General features: G+C 51.0%; 3 pseudogenes; all 3 read right to left on the bottom strand.

Annotated features, from left to right (window-relative positions):
* Positions 1 to 1082: 1082 nt before the first annotated feature.
* LOC144676107 (U2 spliceosomal RNA) lies at positions 1083 to 1262 on the bottom strand (annotated as a pseudogene).
* Positions 1263 to 6605: 5343 nt separating this feature from the next.
* On the bottom strand, positions 6606 to 6784 carry LOC144676104 (U2 spliceosomal RNA; annotated as a pseudogene).
* Positions 6785 to 12127: 5343 nt separating this feature from the next.
* LOC144676108 (U2 spliceosomal RNA) lies at positions 12128 to 12306 on the bottom strand (annotated as a pseudogene).
* Positions 12307 to 18078: the final 5772 nt, after the last annotated feature.

The raw sequence follows: 18078 nt of genomic DNA, 5'->3' as shown, positions 1-18078 counted from the left end.
TGTGATCTTATCTTGTGTATTAATCTTTTGTGCGGCACCTTATCAAATGCCTTCTGGAAGTCCAGACATACTACATCTACAGGATCGCCATTATCCACTTTGCTTGTCACATCTTCAAAGAACTCTAGCAATTTAGTCAAACACGATTTAGTCTTCATAAAGCCATGCTGACTCTGATGGATTGCATTTTGACTTGCATTTTAGGAGGGTAGTGAAGGCATTGGAGAGAGTGCAGAAGAGGTTTACGAGTTTGGTTCCAGGGGCGAGGAAGTTGAGTTATGAAGTAAGATTGGAGAAGTTGGGACTGTATTCCTTGGGGAAAAGAAGTCTGAGAGGAGACTTGATAGAGGTATTGAAAATCATGAGGTATCTGGAGAGAGTAGATAGGGAGAAACTGCTTGCACCGATGAAAGGATCGAGAAGGAGCGGGCACAGGTTTAAAGTAACTAGCAGAAGAAGCAAAAGTGATAGGAGCAGCGAGTGGTCAGGGTCTGGAATGCACCGCCTGATAGCGTGGCGGAGGCAGGTTCAATTGAAGAGGGAATGAGATGATTATTTGAAAAGAAAGCATGTGCTGGGTTACGTGGAGAAGGCAGGAGAATGGCACGAAGTGAAATGTTCATTGGGAGAGCTGGTGCAGTCACGACGGGCGGAATGGGCTCCTTGTGCAGTGTAAGGATTGTGTGAACGTGGATGTAGACGTTTCCGAGTAGCTGTGTAAAGTGTGTGAGCTTTGAGGTGTGAGTTTTGACTGTTGCTGTATCAGCAGCAGCAGCAGCAGCGGGCGGGAGCGGCAGCAGAGAGCTGGTTGAAAGTGTTGTGAGGCGAAAGGTGCAGCTGAGAGAGTGTTTGAGAGGTGTATTTGCAAGTGAAAGATGTTTTTGTATGAGTGAGGTAGAGTGTTTGTGAGATGAGAGTGGTGTCTGTGAGCGTTGGGTGAGCGTGCGTGTTTTTTGTGTGTAGATGGTGCGGGTGAGTGAGAAAGAAAGAAAGTTGTGTTTTGAAAGATGTGCATGTTGAAAAGTAAAGAAAGCAGATGTTTGTAAGAAAACTATTTTTAGCATTGAAAATCCCCTGGAAAGGGGTGGTGCACCATTCCCAGAGATACTGCAATACCGGGTCGATGCGTGGAGTGGACGGAGCAAGCCCCTATTCCATCTCCCTGCTCCAAAAATCAATTTAATATATGGTCCCCAGATAAGGGACGTATCAGATATTAAACTGATAAGAACAGATTTTTTTTTTTTTTTTTGTAAAAATATACTTTATTCATAAAATATCTTCAATCACATTCCAAACCATTTCAAAAACAACATTACAAGGGTACAATCCAGGTTAAACTTTTACAAAATGTATCACCAGGTGCATCAGTACAAACAATATTACAATCATTTACAGCCTTTCATTTTGATCTGTACAGCCCGAGGGGCTCTAAACAGTTCCCAGTCTCTCGGTGCGCTGTGGTAGAAAGGTCTTAGACAGCGACCCTTCCCCATTGCGCCTTTGCGGCAGCTGCCCCAAGCTTTAGTGCGTCCCTCAGCACCTAGTCCTGGACTTTGGATTGTGCCAGTCCGCAACAATCGGTCGGGGACAACTCTTTGTGCTGGAAGACCAACAAGTTTCGGGCAGACCAAAGCGCCTCTTTCACCGAGTTGATGATCCTCCAGCTGCAGTCGATGTTTGTCTCGATGTGTGTCCCTGGGAACAGCCCGTAGAGCACAGAGTCCTGTGTCACAGAACTGCTCGGGATGAACCTCGACAGCAACCACTGCATCTCTCTCCAGACTTTCTTTGCAAAGGCACAATCCACAAGGAGGTGGACAACGGTCTCTTCCCCACCACAGCCACCTCGAGGGCAACGTGCAGAGGGGGTGAGCTTCCTGGCGTGTAGGAAGGATCTGACGGGGAGGGCCTTTCTCACCACCAGCCAAGCTACGTCTTGGTGCTTGTTGGAAAGTTCTGGCGATGAGGCATTCTGCCAAATGACTTTGACAGTCTGCTCGGGGAACCATCCCACAGGGTCCACCCTCTCCTTATCCCTCAGGGCCTCTAGGACGTTACGTGCTGACCACTGCCTGATGGACTTGTGGTCAAAGGTGTTTTTCTGCATCAATTTTTCCACCAGGGACAGGTGGTACGGCACGGTCCAACTACTTGGAGCGTTCCGCGGCAGCGTGGCCAGACCCATCCTTCGCAACACCGGGGACAGGTAGAACCTCAGCACGTAGTGACACTTGGTGTTTGCGTAGTGAGGGTCTACGCACCGCTTGATGCAGCCGCACACAAAGGTGGCCATCAGTATGAGGGCGATGTTGGGCACGTTTTTTCCCCCTTTATCTAGAGGCTTGTACATCGCGTCCCTGCGGACACGATCCATTTTCGACCTCCAGATAAAGCGGAAGATGGCTCGAGTGATCGCCGTCGCGCAGGAGTCTGGAATGGGCCAGACCTGCGCCACGTACAGCAACAGCGAGAGTACCTCGCACCTGATGACCAGGTTCTTACCCGCAATGGAGAGGGAGCGTCGCTCCCACATGCCCAGTTTCCTTTTCACCATAGCCACTCGCTCCTTCCAGTTTCTAACGCATGCCCCAGTCCCTCCGAACCATATCCCCAGCACCTTCAGGCCGTCAGCCCTGACAGTGAAGGGGACAAAGGATCGGTCAGCCCAGTTCCCAAAGAACATGGCCTCGCTCTTCCCACGATTTACCTTGGCTCCCGAGGCCAGTTCGAACTGGTCGCAGATGTGCATCAGTCTGCGCACCGACAGCGGATCCGAGCAGAAGACGGCGACGTCGTCCATGTACAGGGAGGCTTTTACCTGAGTGCCTCCACTGCCTGGGATCGTCACTCCTCTTATGCCCGGATCCTTCCTGATGGACTCGGCAAAGGGTTCTATGCAACACACGAAAAGGACAGGCGAGAGAGGACAGCCCTGCCTGACTCCAGATTTGATCGGGAAGCTATCTGTTTCCCACCCATTGATTGAGACTGCGCTACTGATGTTAGTGTAGAGCAGTTGGATCCAATTTCGAATTCCCTCCCCAAAGCCCATTTTGGAGAGCACATCCCCCATGTAGGTGTGCGATATTCTGTCAAAGGCCTTCTCCTGATCCAAGCTGATGAGGCAGGTATCCACACCCCTGTCCTGTACATAGGCAATCGTATCCCTGAGCAGCGCCAGGCTGTCAGAGATCTTCCTGCCTGGCACAGAGCAGGTCTGGTCAGGGTGAATCACCAATTCCAGAGCGGATTTGACCCGGTTGGCGATGACCTTGGACAGAATCTTATAGTCCACATTCAACAGTGAAATGGGTCGCCAATTTCTAATTTCCTCCCTTTCCCCCTTGTGCTTGTAGATGAGGTTGATGATGCCCTTCCTCATGGATTCTGACATACTACCGGCCAGGAGCATACTCTCGTACACTCCTAGCAGGTCTGGGCCGATCAAGTCCCACAGAGCCGAATACAACTCCGCCGTCAAGCCGTCGCTTCCGGGGGTTTTACTCTTCTCGAAGGACTCGAGGGCCTTAGTCAGTTCCTCAGGAGTTAGCGGTTTGTCCAGGCTCTCCCGCGTACTGTGGTCTAAGACCTCCGTGATAGAGGACAGGAAGGACTGGGAGGCCGTGCTGTCCGTGGGCTTCACGTCATACAGTCCGGCATAAAAGGATTTGCTGATCCTCAGAATGTCGGACCGTGATGACTTTACTGAGCCGTCTTCTTCCTTCAGGCTGCTGATCACAGAGCGCTCTCTGTGTACCTTTTGGAAGAAGAAACGTGAGCACGTCTCATCCTGCTCCACGGAGCGGACTCTGGAACGGAAGATGATCTTGGAGGCCTCCGAGGCAAAGTGCGAGGCTTGCTGGCCCTTCACCTCTTGGAGCTCCTCCTTGACATCGACCCCCATCGACTGCAGCCGGAGCAGATTCTGCATCTTTTTCTGGAGTCGGGACATTTCCCTCTGTTCCTTTCTAGCTTTCTGGGTGCCTTTACGGATGAAAAACCTCTTGATGCTTCCCTTGATCACTTCCCACCAGTCTGTCAGGGACTCAAAGAGGGGTTTCACGGTTCTCCAACCTTTGTAATCCCTCTTGAGCTCCTCAATGTTCTCTGGGGTCAGCAGTTGCACATTTAGCTTCCATGCCCCCCTGCCCACCCTCAGGTCCTTCTCCAAGTGGCAGTCCGCCAGTAGGAGGCAGTGGTCAGAGAAGAACACCGGCTTGACCTCGGTGGATCTGACTGTGAATGCACGGGACACAAACAGGAAGTCTATCCTGGAACGAATGGACCCGTCTGGCCGCGACCAGGTGTATCTACGCTGCGCTCCGTCTGCAGGGTTGCTGAAGACGTCGTGCAGCTTGGCATCCTTAACTGTTTCCATCAGGGATCTGGACGTAGCGTCCAATCTGCTGCCGGCCCTGCCGGATCGTCCAGCCGCATCGATGATGCAGTTGAACTCCCCGCCCAGTATGACCGGCCTGGAGGTCGCCAGCAGCAGTGGGAGCTGCTGAAAAACCTCCAGCCGCTCAGCCCCTTGTGCCGGGCCATACACGTTAATTAACCGGAGTGGAGCGTTCTTGTACATTACGTCTGCTACCAGGAGTCGCCCGCCCACCACCTCCTTGACCTCGGAGATGGTGAAGTTGCCTCCCCGCAGCAGAATACCCAGGCCGGAGGAACGAGAGTCGTTTCCGCCCGACCAGATCGATGGCCCGTGGGACCACCATCGTGACCATTGCCTGTAGGAGCTGAGGTGCGGTATCGCACACTCCTGCAGAAACAACAGGTCAGCTTTGACCTTGGCTAGGTAGTCCAAGGTCGCAACACATCGCGTAGTAGATTTAATGCTACGCACATTTATGGATACAATCTTTAAACCCATTTTAAAGCATTTATTCTCCTACCAAACCCACTGTCTCTGAGAGTCCCAGACCTTTAGTCTGCTCCTTCATACCCGTAGTGAGCTCAAATTCCTTCACTTTGGATGGGCTGAGGTAGATCTCCTTGGCCGTGTTCTGCTCCGGTGGCATCTGGAGGTTCACGTAGAGAGCGGGTTTTGAGATGACCTTTGCTGGAGAAGCTTCTCCAAAACTCACCCCCTCTGGGGTGTTGCTGTTCCCGGCTTCCTGGAGCTGGGGTGCGATGATTGCCTCACTGCTCCCAGATTCCAGGGGCTGTGGTGCACTGGCCTCCTCAGGTTGCAGGCAAAGTTGGGGTGCGCTGGTCTCCTTGTTGTCTCCAATTTTCTGGAGCTCGGGTGTCTCGTCCTCCAACGCCCTGGAGCTTTGCCGCCTCTTCTGTCGGTGCCGCCCTGGCACTTCATCATCCGAAGAGCTGCTGCCCTTGTCGTCCGTGTCGGATGGGAGACGCCTCTTGCCGCTTCTCTGGGAAACGCCTTTGCTTCTTCTTCGCTCCCTCTTACTTTTCTTGTTCTTCACCGTCCGCCACTCCCCCTGCTGCTTTCCCACTGCTGCCTCCTCCTCCATTGATTCGCTGTCCTGAGGACTGGGAGGTTCAGGGGGTAGTGCTGTTGATTGGCTCTCTGTTGCCTCAATCTCTTTCTCCACCTTGTCTCTCTCAGTGTCCTCCTTTGTCCCGTTGAGCTCCCTGGGGGCCTTGGTGGTTGGAGTGACACGGAACATTTCTTCTGCTTCCCCCTGGTCGGCTTTGGCTGCCTGTGCGTAAGTACGGCAGCGTTTGGGGCAGGTCCGGTAGAGGTGACTTGCCTCGCCACACAGGTTGCAGCACTTGGCCTGTTTGCAGTCTTTTGTCTGGTGCCCTTCCTGTTTGCAGATCTTGCAGAGGGAGGCGCTGCAGTTGGCCGCCACATGACCAGCCTTGCCGCATGAGCGACAATGCTTGGGTTGCCCAGCGTAGACCAGGTAGCCACGGTTTCCCCCGATAGCGAAACTGGAAGGAGGGTGGAAAATGGCTCCCTTACCATCGGTCTTTAGCGTGACCTTCAACAGGCGTTTGCCTGTCCAGATCCCCAAGTCGTCTCGAATCTCGGTGCCGCTCCCCACCTTATCGAAGTACCTGGTGAGGAAGGTGACCACGTCGGCGACAGGGACGAAGGGGTTGTACACATGCACCATCACCTCACGTTCCCGTTGCAACGGCAGAGAAAAGTGCGGCTCCGCCGTCAGGATCTTCATCTCCGGCAGGTCTCTCTTCTCCTCGAACACCCTCAGGAGCCGGACGCAGTCTGCCACCCGCTTGAACGTCACCTCAAAATAACCGCCTTTGCGGGAGTCGTGCAGGGTGAAGATCTCCGTAGCTTGGAAGCCGCACGCCTTCAACAGGATCCTCCTGGTGAAGAAGCCCCGATCCATAGGTGATCCTCCTTCGCTGTGGTTCACCGTGACTCGGACGGTGATAGGTAACCCACGGTATGGATTTGGATTGCGATTGGTTATCGCCCTTCCATCCCGACCTTGCCTTGGCAGGACCATGGTGTCGCCCCTGCAACACTTGATGTTAGCCAAAAGGCCGAGAAGCGATGAGAAAGAAAGAAAGTTGTGTTTTGAAAGATGTGCATGTTGAAAAGTAAAGAAAGCAGATGTTTGTAAGAAAACTATTTTTAGCATTGAAAATCCCCTGGAAAGGGGTGGTGCACCATTCCCAGAGATACTGCAATACCGGGTCGATGCGTGGAGTGGACGGAGCAAACCCCTATTCCATCTCCCTGCTCCAAAAATCAATTTAATATATGGTCCCCAGATAAGGGATGTATCAGATATTAAACTGATAAGAACAGATTTTTTTTTTTTTTTTGTAAAAATATACTTTATTCATAAAATATCTTCAATCACATTCAAAACCATTTCAAAACCAACATTACAAGGGTACAATCCAGGTTAAACTTTTACAAAATGTATCACCAGGTGCATCAGTACAAACAATATTACAATCATTTACAGCCTTTCATTTTGATCTGTACAGCCCGAGGGGCTCTAAACAGTTCCCAGTCTCTCGGTGCGCTGTGGTAGAAAGGTCTTAGACAGCGACCCTTCCCCATTGCGCCTTTGCGGCAGCTGCCCCAAGCTTTAGTGCGTCCCTCAGCACGTAGTCCTGGACTTTGGATTGTGCCAGTCCGCAACAATCGGTCGGGGACAACTCTTTGTGCTGGAAGACCAACAAGTTTCGGGCAGACCAAAGCGCCTCTTTCACCGAGTTGATGATCCTCCAGCTGCAGTCGATGTTTGTCTCGGTGTGTGTCCCTGGGAACAGCCCGTAGAGCACAGAGTCCTGTGTCACAGAACTGCTCGGGATGAACCTCGACAGCAACCACTGCATCTCTCTCCAGACTTTCTTTCCAAAGGCACAATCCACAAGGAGGTGAACAACGGTCTCTTCCCCACCACAGCCACCTCGTGGGCAACATGCAGAGGGGGTGAGCTTTCTGGCGTGTAGGAAGGATCTGACGGGGAGGGCCTTTCTCACCACCAGCCAAGCTACGTCTTGGTGCTTGTTGGAAAGTTCTGGCGATGAGGCATTCTGCCAAATGACTTTGACAGTCTGCTCGGGGAACCATCCCACAGGGTCCACCCTCTCCTTATCCCTCAGGGCCTCTAGGACGTTACGTGCTGACCACTGCCTGATGGACTTGTGGTCAAAGGTGTTTCTCTGCATAAATTTTTCCACCAGGGACAGGTGGTACGGCACGGTCCAACTACTTGGAGCGTTCCGCGGCAGCGTGGCCAGACCCATCCTTCGCAACACCGGGGACAGGTAGAACCTCAGCACATAGTGACACTTGGTGTTTGTGTACTGAGGGTCTACGCACCGCTTGATGCAGCCACACACAAAGGTGGCCATCAGTATGAGGGCGATGTTGGGCATGTTTTATTCCCCCTTATCTAGAGGCTTGTACATCGCGTCCCTGCGGATACGATCGCTTTTTGACCTCCAGATAAAGCGGAAGATGGCTCGAGTGATCGCCGTCGCGCAGGAGTCTGGAATGGGCCAGACCTGCGCCACGTACAGCAACAGCGAGAGTACCTCGCACCTGATGACCAGGTTCTTACCCGCAATGGAGAGGGAGCGTCGCTCCCACATGCCCAGTTTCCTTTTCACCATAGCCACTCGCTCCTTCCAGTTTCTAACGCATGCCCCGGTCCCTCCGAACCATATCCCCAGCACCTTCAGGCCGTCAGCCCTGACAGTGAAGGGGACAAAGGATCGGTCAGCCCAGTTCCCAAAGAACATGGCCTCGCTCTTCCCACGATTTACCTTGGCTCCCGAGGCCAGTTCGAACTGGTCGCAGATGTGCATCAGTCTGCGCACCGACAGCGGATCCGAGCAGAAGACGGCGACGTCGTCCATGTACAGGGAGGCTTTTACCTGAGTGCCTCCACTGCCTGGGATCGTCACTCCTCTTATGCCCGGATCCTTCCTGATGGACTCGGCAAAGGGTTCTATGCAACACACGAAAAGGACAGGCGAGAGAGGACAGCCCTGCCTGACTCCAGATTTGATCGGGAAGCTATCTGTTTCCCACCCATTGATTGAGACTGCGCTACTGATGTTAGTGTAGAGCAGTTGGATCCAATTTCGAATTCCCTCCCCAAAGCCCATTTTGGAGAGCACATCCCCCATGTAGGTGTGCGATATTCTGTCAAAGGCCTTCTCCTGATCCAAGCTGATGAGGCAGGTATCCACACCCCTGTCCTGTACATAGGCAATCGTATCCCTGAGCAGCGCCAGGCTGTCAGAGATCTTCCTGCCTGGCACAGAGCAGGTCTGGTCAGGGTGAATCACCAATTCCAGAGCGGATTTGACCCGGTTGGCGATGACCTTGGACAGAATCTTATAGTCCACATTCAACAGTGAAATGGGTCGCCAATTTCTAATTTCCTCCCTATCCCCCTTGTGCTTGTAGATGAGGTTGATGATGCCCTTCCTCATGGATTCTGACATACTACCGGCCAGGAGCATACTCTCGTACACTCCTAGCAGGTCTGGGCCGATCAAGTCCCACAGAGCCGAATACAACTCCGCCGTCAAGCCGTCGCTTCCGGGGGTTTTACTCTTCTCGAAGGACTCGAGGGCCTTAGTCAGTTCCTCAGGAGTTAGCGGTTTGTCCAGGCTCTCCCGCGTACTGTGGTCTAAGACCTCCGTGATAGAGGACAGGAAGGACTGGGAGGCCGTGCTGTCCGTGGGCTTCACGTCATACAGTCCGGCATAAAAGGATTTGCTGATCCTCAGAATGTCGGACCGTGATGACTTTACTGAGCCGTCTTCTTCCTTCAGGCTGCTGATCACAGAGCGCTCTCTGTGTACCTTTTGGAAGAAGAAACGTGAGCACGTCTCATCCTGCTCCACGGAGCGGACTCTGGAACGGAAGATGATCTTGGAGGCCTCCGAGGCAAAGTGCGAGGCTTGCTGGCCCTTCACCTCTTGGAGCTCCTCCTTGACATCGACCCCCATCGACTGCAGCCGGAGCAGATTCTGCATCTTTTTCTGGAGTCGGGACATTTCCCTCTGTTCCTTTCTAGCTTTCTGGGTGCCTTTACGGATGAAAAACCTCTTGATGCTTCCCTTGATCACTTCCCACCAGTCTGTCAGGGACTCAAAGAGGGGTTTCACGGTTCTCCAACCTTTGTAATCCCTCTTGAGCTCCTCAATGTTCTCTGGGGTCAGCAGTTGCACATTTAGCTTCCATGCCCCCCTGCCCACCCTCAGGTCCTTCTCCAAGTGGCAGTCCGCCAGTAGGAGGCAGTGGTCAGAGAAGAACACCGGCTTGACCTCGGTGGATCTGACTGTGAATGCACGGGACACAAACAGGAAGTCTATCCTGGAACGAATGGACCCGTCTGGCCGCGACCAGGTGTATCTACGCTGCGCTCCGTCTGCAGGGTTGCTGAAGACGTCGTGCAGCTTGGCATCCTTAACTGTTTCCATCAGGGATCTGGACGTAGCGTCCAATCTGCTGCCGGCCCTGCCGGATCGTCCAGCCGCATCGATGATGCAGTTGAACTCCCCGCCCAGTATGACCGGCCTGGAGGTCGCCAGCAGCAGTGGGAGCTGCTGAAAAACCTCCAGCCGCTCAGCCCCTTGTGCCGGGCCATACACGTTAATTAACCGGAGTGGAGCGTTCTTGTACATTACGTCTGCTACCAGGAGTCGCCCGCCCACCACCTCCTTGACCTCGGAGATGGTGAAGTTGCCTCCCCGCAGCAGAATACCCAGGCCGGAGGAACGAGAGTCGTTTCCGCCCGACCAGATCGATGGCCCGTGGGACCACCATCGTGACCATTGCCTGTAGGAGCTGAGGTGCGGTATCGCACACTCCTGCAGAAACAACAGGTCAGCTTTGACCTTGGCTAGGTAGTCCAAGGTCGCAACACATCGCGTAGTAGATTTAATGCTACGCACATTTATGGATACAATCTTTAAACCCATTTTAAAGCATTTATTCTCCTACCAAACCCACTGTCTCTGAGAGTCCCAGACCTTTAGTCTGCTCCTTCATACCCGTAGTGAGCTCAAATTCCTTCACTTTGGATGGGCTGAGGTAGATCTCCTTGGCCGTGTTCTGCTCCGGTGGCATCTGGAGGTTCACGTAGAGAGCGGGTTTTGAGATGACCTTTGCTGGAGAAGCTTCTCCAAAACTCACCCCCTCTGGGGTGTTGCTGTTCCCGGCTTCCTGGAGCTGGGGTGCGATGATTGCCTCACTGCTCCCAGATTCCAGGGGCTGTGGTGCACTGGCCTCCTCAGGTTGCAGGCAAAGTTGGGGTGCGCTGGTCTCCTTGTTGTCTCCAATTTTCTGGAGCTCGGGTGTCTCGTCCTCCAACGCCCTGGAGCTTTGCCGCCTCTTCTGTCGGTGCCGCCCTGGCACTTCATCATCCGAAGAGCTGCTGCCCTTGTCGTCCGTGTCGGATGGGAGACGCCTCTTGCCGCTTCTCTGGGAAACGCCTTTGCTTCTTCTTCGCTCCCTCTTACTTTTCTTGTTCTTCACCGTCCGCCACTCCCCCTGCTGCTTTCCCACTGCTGCCTCCTCCTCCATTGATTCGCTGTCCTGAGGACTGGGAGGTTCAGGGGGTAGTGCTGTTGATTGGCTCTCTGTTGCCTCAATCTCTTTCTCCACCTTGTCTCTCTCTGTGTCCTCCTTTGTCCCGTTGAGCTCCCTGGGGGCCTTGGTGGTTGGAGTGACACGGAACATTTCTTCTGCTTCCCCCTGGTCGGCTTTGGCTGCCTGTGCGTAAGTACGGCAGCGTTTGGGGCAGGTCCGGTAGAGGTGACTTGCCTCGCCACACAGGTTGCAGCACTTGGCCTGTTTGCAGTCTTTTGTCTGGTGCCCTTCCTGTTTGCAGATCTTGCAGAGGGAGGCGCTGCAGTTGGCCGCCACATGACCAGCCTTGCCGCATGAGCGACAATGCTTGGGTTGCCCAGCGTAGACCAGGTAGCCACGGTTTCCCCCGATAGCGAAACTGGAAGGAGGGTGGAAAATGGCTCCCTTACCATCGGTCTTTAGCGTGACCTTCAACAGGCGTTTGCCTGTCCAGATCCCCAAGTCGTCTCGAATCTCGGTGCCGCTCCCCACCTTATCGAAGTACCTGGTGAGGAAGGTGACCACGTCGGCGACAGGGACGAAGGGGTTGTACACATGCACCATCACCTCACGTTCCCGTTGCAACGGCAGAGAAAAGTGCGGCTCCGCCGTCAGGATCTTCATCTCCGGCAGGTCTCTCTTCTCCTCGAACACCCTCAGGAGCCGGACGCAGTCTGCCACCCGCTTGAACGTCACCTCAAAATAACCGCCTTTGCGGGAGTCGTGCAGGGTGAAGATCTCCGTAGCTTGGAAGCCGCACGCCTTCAACAGGATCCTCCTGGTGAAGAAGCCCCGATCCATAGGTGATCCTCCTTCGCTGTGGTTCACCGTGACTCGGACGGTGATAGGTAACCCACGGTATGGATTTGGATTGCGATTGGTTATCGCCCTTCCATCCCGACCTTGCCTTGGCAGGACCATGGTGTCGCCCCTGCAACACTTGATGTTAGCCAAAAGGCCGAGAAGCGATGAGAAAGAAAGAAAGTTGTGTTTTGAAAGATGTGCATGTTGAAAAGTAAAGAAAGCAGATGTTTGTAAGAAAACTATTTTTAGCATTGAAAATCCCCTGGAAAGGGGTGGTGCACCATTCCCAGAGATACTGCAATACCGGGTCGATGCGTGGAGTGGACGGAGCAAACCCCTATTCCATCTCCCTGCTCCAAAAATCAATTTAATATATGGTCCCCAGATAAGGGACGTATCAGATATTAAACTGATAAGAACAGATTTTTTTTTTTTTTTTGTAAAAATATACTTTATTCATAAAATATCTTCAATCACATTCAAAACCATTTCAAAACCAACATTACAAGGGTACAATCCAGGTTAAACTTTTACAAAATGTATCACCAGGTGCATCAGTACAAACAATATTACAATCATTTACAGCCTTTCATTTTGATCTGTACAGCCCGAGGGGCTCTAAACAGTTCCCAGTCTCTCGGTGCGCTGTGGTAGAAAGGTCTTAGACAGCGACCCTTCCCCATTGCGCCTTTGCGGCAGCTGCCCCAAGCTTTAGTGCGTCCCTCAGCACGTAGTCCTGGACTTTGGATTGTGCCAGTCCGCAACAATCGGTCGGGGACAACTCTTTGTGCTGGAAGACCAACAAGTTTCGGGCAGACCAAAGCGCCTCTTTCACCGAGTTGATGATCCTCCAGCTGCAGTCGATGTTTGTCTCGGTGTGTGTCCCTGGGAACAGCCCGTAGAGCACAGAGTCCTGTGTCACAGAACTGCTCGGGATGAACCTCGACAGCAACCACTGCATCTCTCTCCAGACTTTCTTTCCAAAGGCACAATCCACAAGGAGGTGAACAACGGTCTCTTCCCCACCACAGCCACCTCGTGGGCAACATGCAGAGGGGGTGAGCTTTCTGGCGTGTAGGAAGGATCTGACGGGGAGGGCCTTTCTCACCACCAGCCAAGCTACGTCTTGGTGCTTGTTGGAAAGTTCTGGCGATGAGGCATTCTGCCAAATGACTTTGACAGTCTGCTCGGGGAACCATCCCACAGGGTCCACCCTCTCCTTATCCCTCAGGGCCTCTAGGACGTTACGTGCTGACCACTGCCTGATGGACTTGTGGTCAAAGGTGTTTCTCTGCATAAATTTTTCCACCAGGGACAGGTGGTACGGCACGGTCCAACTACTTGGAGCGTTCCGCGGCAGCGTGGCCAGACCCATCCTTCGCAACACCGGGGACAGGTAGAACCTCAGCACATAGTGACACTTGGTGTTTGTGTACTGAGGGTCTACGCACCGCTTGATGCAGCCACACACAAAGGTGGCCATCAGTATGAGGGCGATGTTGGGCATGTTTTATTCCCCCTTATCTAGAGGCTTGTACATCGCGTCCCTGCGGATACGATCGCTTTTTGACCTCCAGATAAAGCGGAAGATGGCTCGAGTGATCGCCGTCGCGCAGGAGTCTGGAATGGGCCAGACCTGCGCCACGTACAGCAACAGCGAGAGTGCCTCACACCTGATGACCAGGTTCTTACCCGCAATGGAGAGGGAGCGTCGCTCCCAAATGCCCAGTTTCCTTTTCACCATAGACACTCGCTCCTTCCAGTTTCTAACGCATGCCCTGCTCCCTCCGAACCATATCCCCAGCACCTTCAGGCCGTCAGCCCTGACAGTGAAGGGGACAAAGGATCGGTCAGCTCAGTTCCCAGAGAACATGGCCTCGCTCTTCCCACGATTTACCTTGGCTCCCGAGGCCAGTTCAAACTGGTCGCAGATGTGGATCAGTCTGCGCACCGACAGCGGATCCGAGCAGAAGACGGTGACATCGTCCATGTACAGGGAGGCTTTGGCCTGAGTGCCTCCACTGCCTGGGATTGTCACTCCTCTTATGCCTGAACCCTTCCTGATGGACTCAGTAAAGGGTTCTATGCAACAGACAAACAGGACAGGAGAGAGAGGGCAGCCCTGCCTGACTCCAGATTTAATCGGAAAGCTATCTGATTCCCACCCATTGATTGAGACTGCGCTACTGATGTTAGTGTAGAGCAGTTGGATCCAATTTCGAATTCCCTCCCCAAACCCCATTTTGGAGAGCACTTCCACCATGTAGGTGTGCGGTATTCTGTCAAAGGCCTTCTCCTGATCCAAGCTGATGAGGCAGGTGTCCACACCCGTCATGCACATGATGGGGAGGGCCTTTGTCACTATCAGCCAAGCTACATCCTAATGCTAATTTGAAAGTTTTGGTGATGAGGCATTCTTCCAAATTACTTTGACAGTCAGCTCAGGAAACCACCCGACAGCATTCACTATCTCCTTTTCCCGCAGGACCACATTACAATATGTGCAGCCCACTGCCTGATGGACTTGTGGTCAACAGGTTTTTCTGCATAAACTGTTCCACAAGGGATAGGTGATACAGCAGGTTCCAACTGAATGGAGCGTTCTCTGGTAACATAGCCATATCCATTCTTCCCAACACCGGGAAGAGGTAGAATCTCAGCACGGAGTGACACTTGGGCCTGGATTCTTGGGCCTGAGCATTGGGGCGTCTTAGGTCACTGTGCTAATGACATCATTGCTGCATCACTACCCAGCAGCCAAACTCAATGTACATTGCTCAACATGGGCTGCTGTGTTTAACCGACTTCAGTTTCAGGAAAATGTAACAGGAGCACATTTCACTCTGTGCTATTGGACAGTGGTTTAATAGTTGGAAAAGATCAGTGGTGCTCACCAGGGTTCACACCTGAAGAATTGTCAACCTTTGTGTTGCTGCACAGCACAATCAGATAAAGCATTTCTTACCTTCCGTCACTTCCTGTTCCTTCAGCTGTAGCCTAACCAGTGTATCATAACGGTTTGGCATAACTTCCTTCCCTTTGGACTCCACGCCTCAATTTATAAAGCCGAGGATCCTTATTTGTGTTTACATGAATTCTTGCTGCAACAAACGGAGCTTTGGCGAGATCATACCCAGAGTATTGTGTACCATTGTTTTGGTCTCCTCACCAAATGAAGGATATATTTTCCATAGTAGGGATGCAACAATGGTTCAGTAAAGATTGAATGGAGTGGCCAATATTTTCTGGAGTTTAGAAGAATGAGCCGTGGTCTTGGGTTCGCTAAGGCTGTGCTGAGGAAAGTGGAGGGAAGGAGAGTACAGCACAAAGGATAGGAAGGCTGGCACAGGCAAAAGAAACTGCAGCCAACAGGGTGAAGCGGGGTACAGGTGCTGTCACCCTATTTTCTAACGTGGACAACTGCCTTAGTGTGGTTGTGCCTGCAGTTGCACAGAAATCCAACAGGGGGCAGTGTCTGGCCTAGCTGCACAGGAGAAAAATTGCAAGGCCCTGAGCTGAACTTCAGCGCAAATACCCACATGTAAATGGCACATTGAAGGTGAGAAAAGCAACTCTTAATGAGGAGCAGTTTCAGAAGAAATGTAAAGCATGGTCAGGCAGCTGTAAAAACATTGTTCTGTTGACTGTTACATCTGCTCATCGTAAACAGGGGAGTTGCACCATTCTGCTATACCCTGCAAGACCAGGTTAAAGCATGTAGTGGACATCGGCATGTTTTAAAAGTTTTTGTCGCATCAGAATTGTTTAATTTAATAAGAAACTTACTGATGTGTCCCAATGAAACAATTAAGTGGTTCAGTATAATTTTTTTTCTGCCATTTTAAATCAGCTTACTCAGGGACAACTGGTCACCCAGATTACAAATTCTCATTTTATTACAATAAACCAGTTTCAGATATATCACTGAAACATTATCTGTCACCTACCATTCAAATGCATCAAGGAATACAGAGAAAATAAAGTTACTTTTTATTATTCTGCCTTGTTGCGTTGGTTCAGGGAGATTTTGCATTCATGATTTTCCAAATGAATTGGTGGCCAGAAGCCTAACCTAACCTGCACAATTTCAAGTGTTCTTCCCGTGCAATTTCCCGATTGTACCCAAAGTGAAATTATCTCAGCTCGTTTCTGTGATGTAAACTGCTGCATTGTTGAGTGAGATGGAAACAATGGAAAGAAGCATTGAAGAAATTAAAGACATTAGCAAAACAAAGAACATGTGGATAGGTCAGACATGCAAGGAAGTGAGAAGTGAGACACATTGAAAACAAAGACACCCTGCAGATCAGGTCTGACATTCAAACGGAAAATTGCAGACAACTCATGATTTGATCAGAGAGTAAATGCAAAATACTGCTGATGGATGCTGGATGCAGATAGAAATCTGAAACAAGAACAAAAAATGCTGGAAAAGCTCAGCAGGTCCAGCAGCATCTGTGGAGAGAGAAACACAGCTAACATTTCGAGTCCCTTTGACCCTTTGTTTGGAGAGTACTGTGTTCTGACAAAGAGCCTCATCCCAACAGCTACACAGCTCCCCACACCCCAATAAAAAGCCTGTTTCCAGATTGTGTGTGAAAAGCTTGTGGAGCTGGGCTGCCCACTGCTCATAGATTTAAAGAGATAGTCCATTAAAATAACCAAAAGTAATTTGACTTCCATTAGTAGACCTCTAAACTGCTGTTTTTCTGTGGGAAGAGGGTTGTGTGAGATCTAGTATCACCCCAGAGAATTGAGCAGATATTCCAGCTAACATCATAACTGGATGCAAAATATTCCATGGCACTATTCAAGAAAGAGTGGCCGAATTCTCCCTGGTCTCCTGGCCAATATTTCTCCTTCAACCAACATTACTGAAAACATTATTTGTCATGATGTCATTTCTGTATGTGGGACTTTGCTGTGAGTAAATTAACTGACACATTTCCAGCATCACAACAGATATCAGCACTTCAAAAATATTTAATTGATTGAAGTATTTTGCACCATCCAGTAGCGAGCAGGAATAGAAATGATTGCCTCTTGGTTGAGAAACACAGCAGAAACTGAACCATTAGAATGAAAAACATAAAAGTTCCCACAAGGAAAACCAATCAGATAATGTCACAGAATCACAGAATTGTTAGGGTTCAGAAGGAGACCATTTGGCCCATCATATTTACACCAGCTCTCCGAATGAGCATTATGACTTAGCACCATTCTCCTCCCTTTTCCCCTTACCCTTGCACATTGTTTCTATTCAAATAATCATCTAGTGATAATCCTCTTGAATGCCTCGATTGAACCTGCCTCCACCACACTTCCAGGCAGTGCATTCCATACTCGAACCACTCGCTGTGTGAAAAAGATTTTTCTCACATCACGTTTGCTTCTTTTGTAAATCACTTTAAACCTGTGCTCTCTCGGTCTCGATCCTTTTCAGAGCGGGAACAGATTCTTCCTATCTACTCTATCCAGCCCCCTCATGATTTTGAACACCTCTATCAAATCTCCTCTTAGCCTTCTCTTCTCCAAGGAGAACAGTCCCAACGTTTCCAATCTATCTTCGTAACTGAAGTTTCTTACCCCGGAGACATATTTGTAAACCTCTTCTGCACTCTCTCCAATGTGTTCACATCCGTTCTATAGTGTGGTGCCCAGAGCTGGACACAATACTCCAGCTGAGGGCTAAATAGCATCTTATATGAGCTCAGCATAACCTCTCCACTCTTGTACTCTATGCTCCTCTTAATAAAGCCCAGGATACTGCATGCTTTACTAACTGCTCGCACCACTGTCCTGCCACCTTCAATGACCTATGCACATAAACACCCCGATCCCTCTGCTCCGCCACGTCCTTAAGAATTGTACCCCTTATTTTATATTGTCTCTCCATGTTCTTTGTACCAAAGTGCATCCCCTCACGCTTCTCCGCATTGAGCTTCATCTGCCACCTATCTGCCCACTCTACCAACTTGTCTATGTTCTTTTGAAGTTCTATACTGTCCTCCTCACAGTTTACAATGCTCTGTAATAGATCAGTGCTCTGTACTCTTTTTGTAGTGGCTGCTAAAGGAGAAACATTTGACTCTTTATATCTGAGTAAATTCCAAGTAGAACCTGAAATGCTGCAGTTTTGTCCACTCCCAACCTAGCCTGTACCTGCTGGCACAAATCTTGTATTCAGCTCCTGCTGATCTGAGGTACAGATAAAGGCCTGG

The sequence above is a fragment of the Cetorhinus maximus genome, unplaced genomic scaffold (assembly GCF_964194155.1).
Source record: "Cetorhinus maximus unplaced genomic scaffold, sCetMax3.hap1.1 HAP1_SCAFFOLD_1356, whole genome shotgun sequence".
NCBI lineage: Eukaryota > Metazoa > Chordata > Chondrichthyes > Lamniformes > Cetorhinidae > Cetorhinus > Cetorhinus maximus.
Note: the sequence above shows the minus strand (reverse complement) of the source record. Positions and strands in the feature narration are given on the sequence as shown.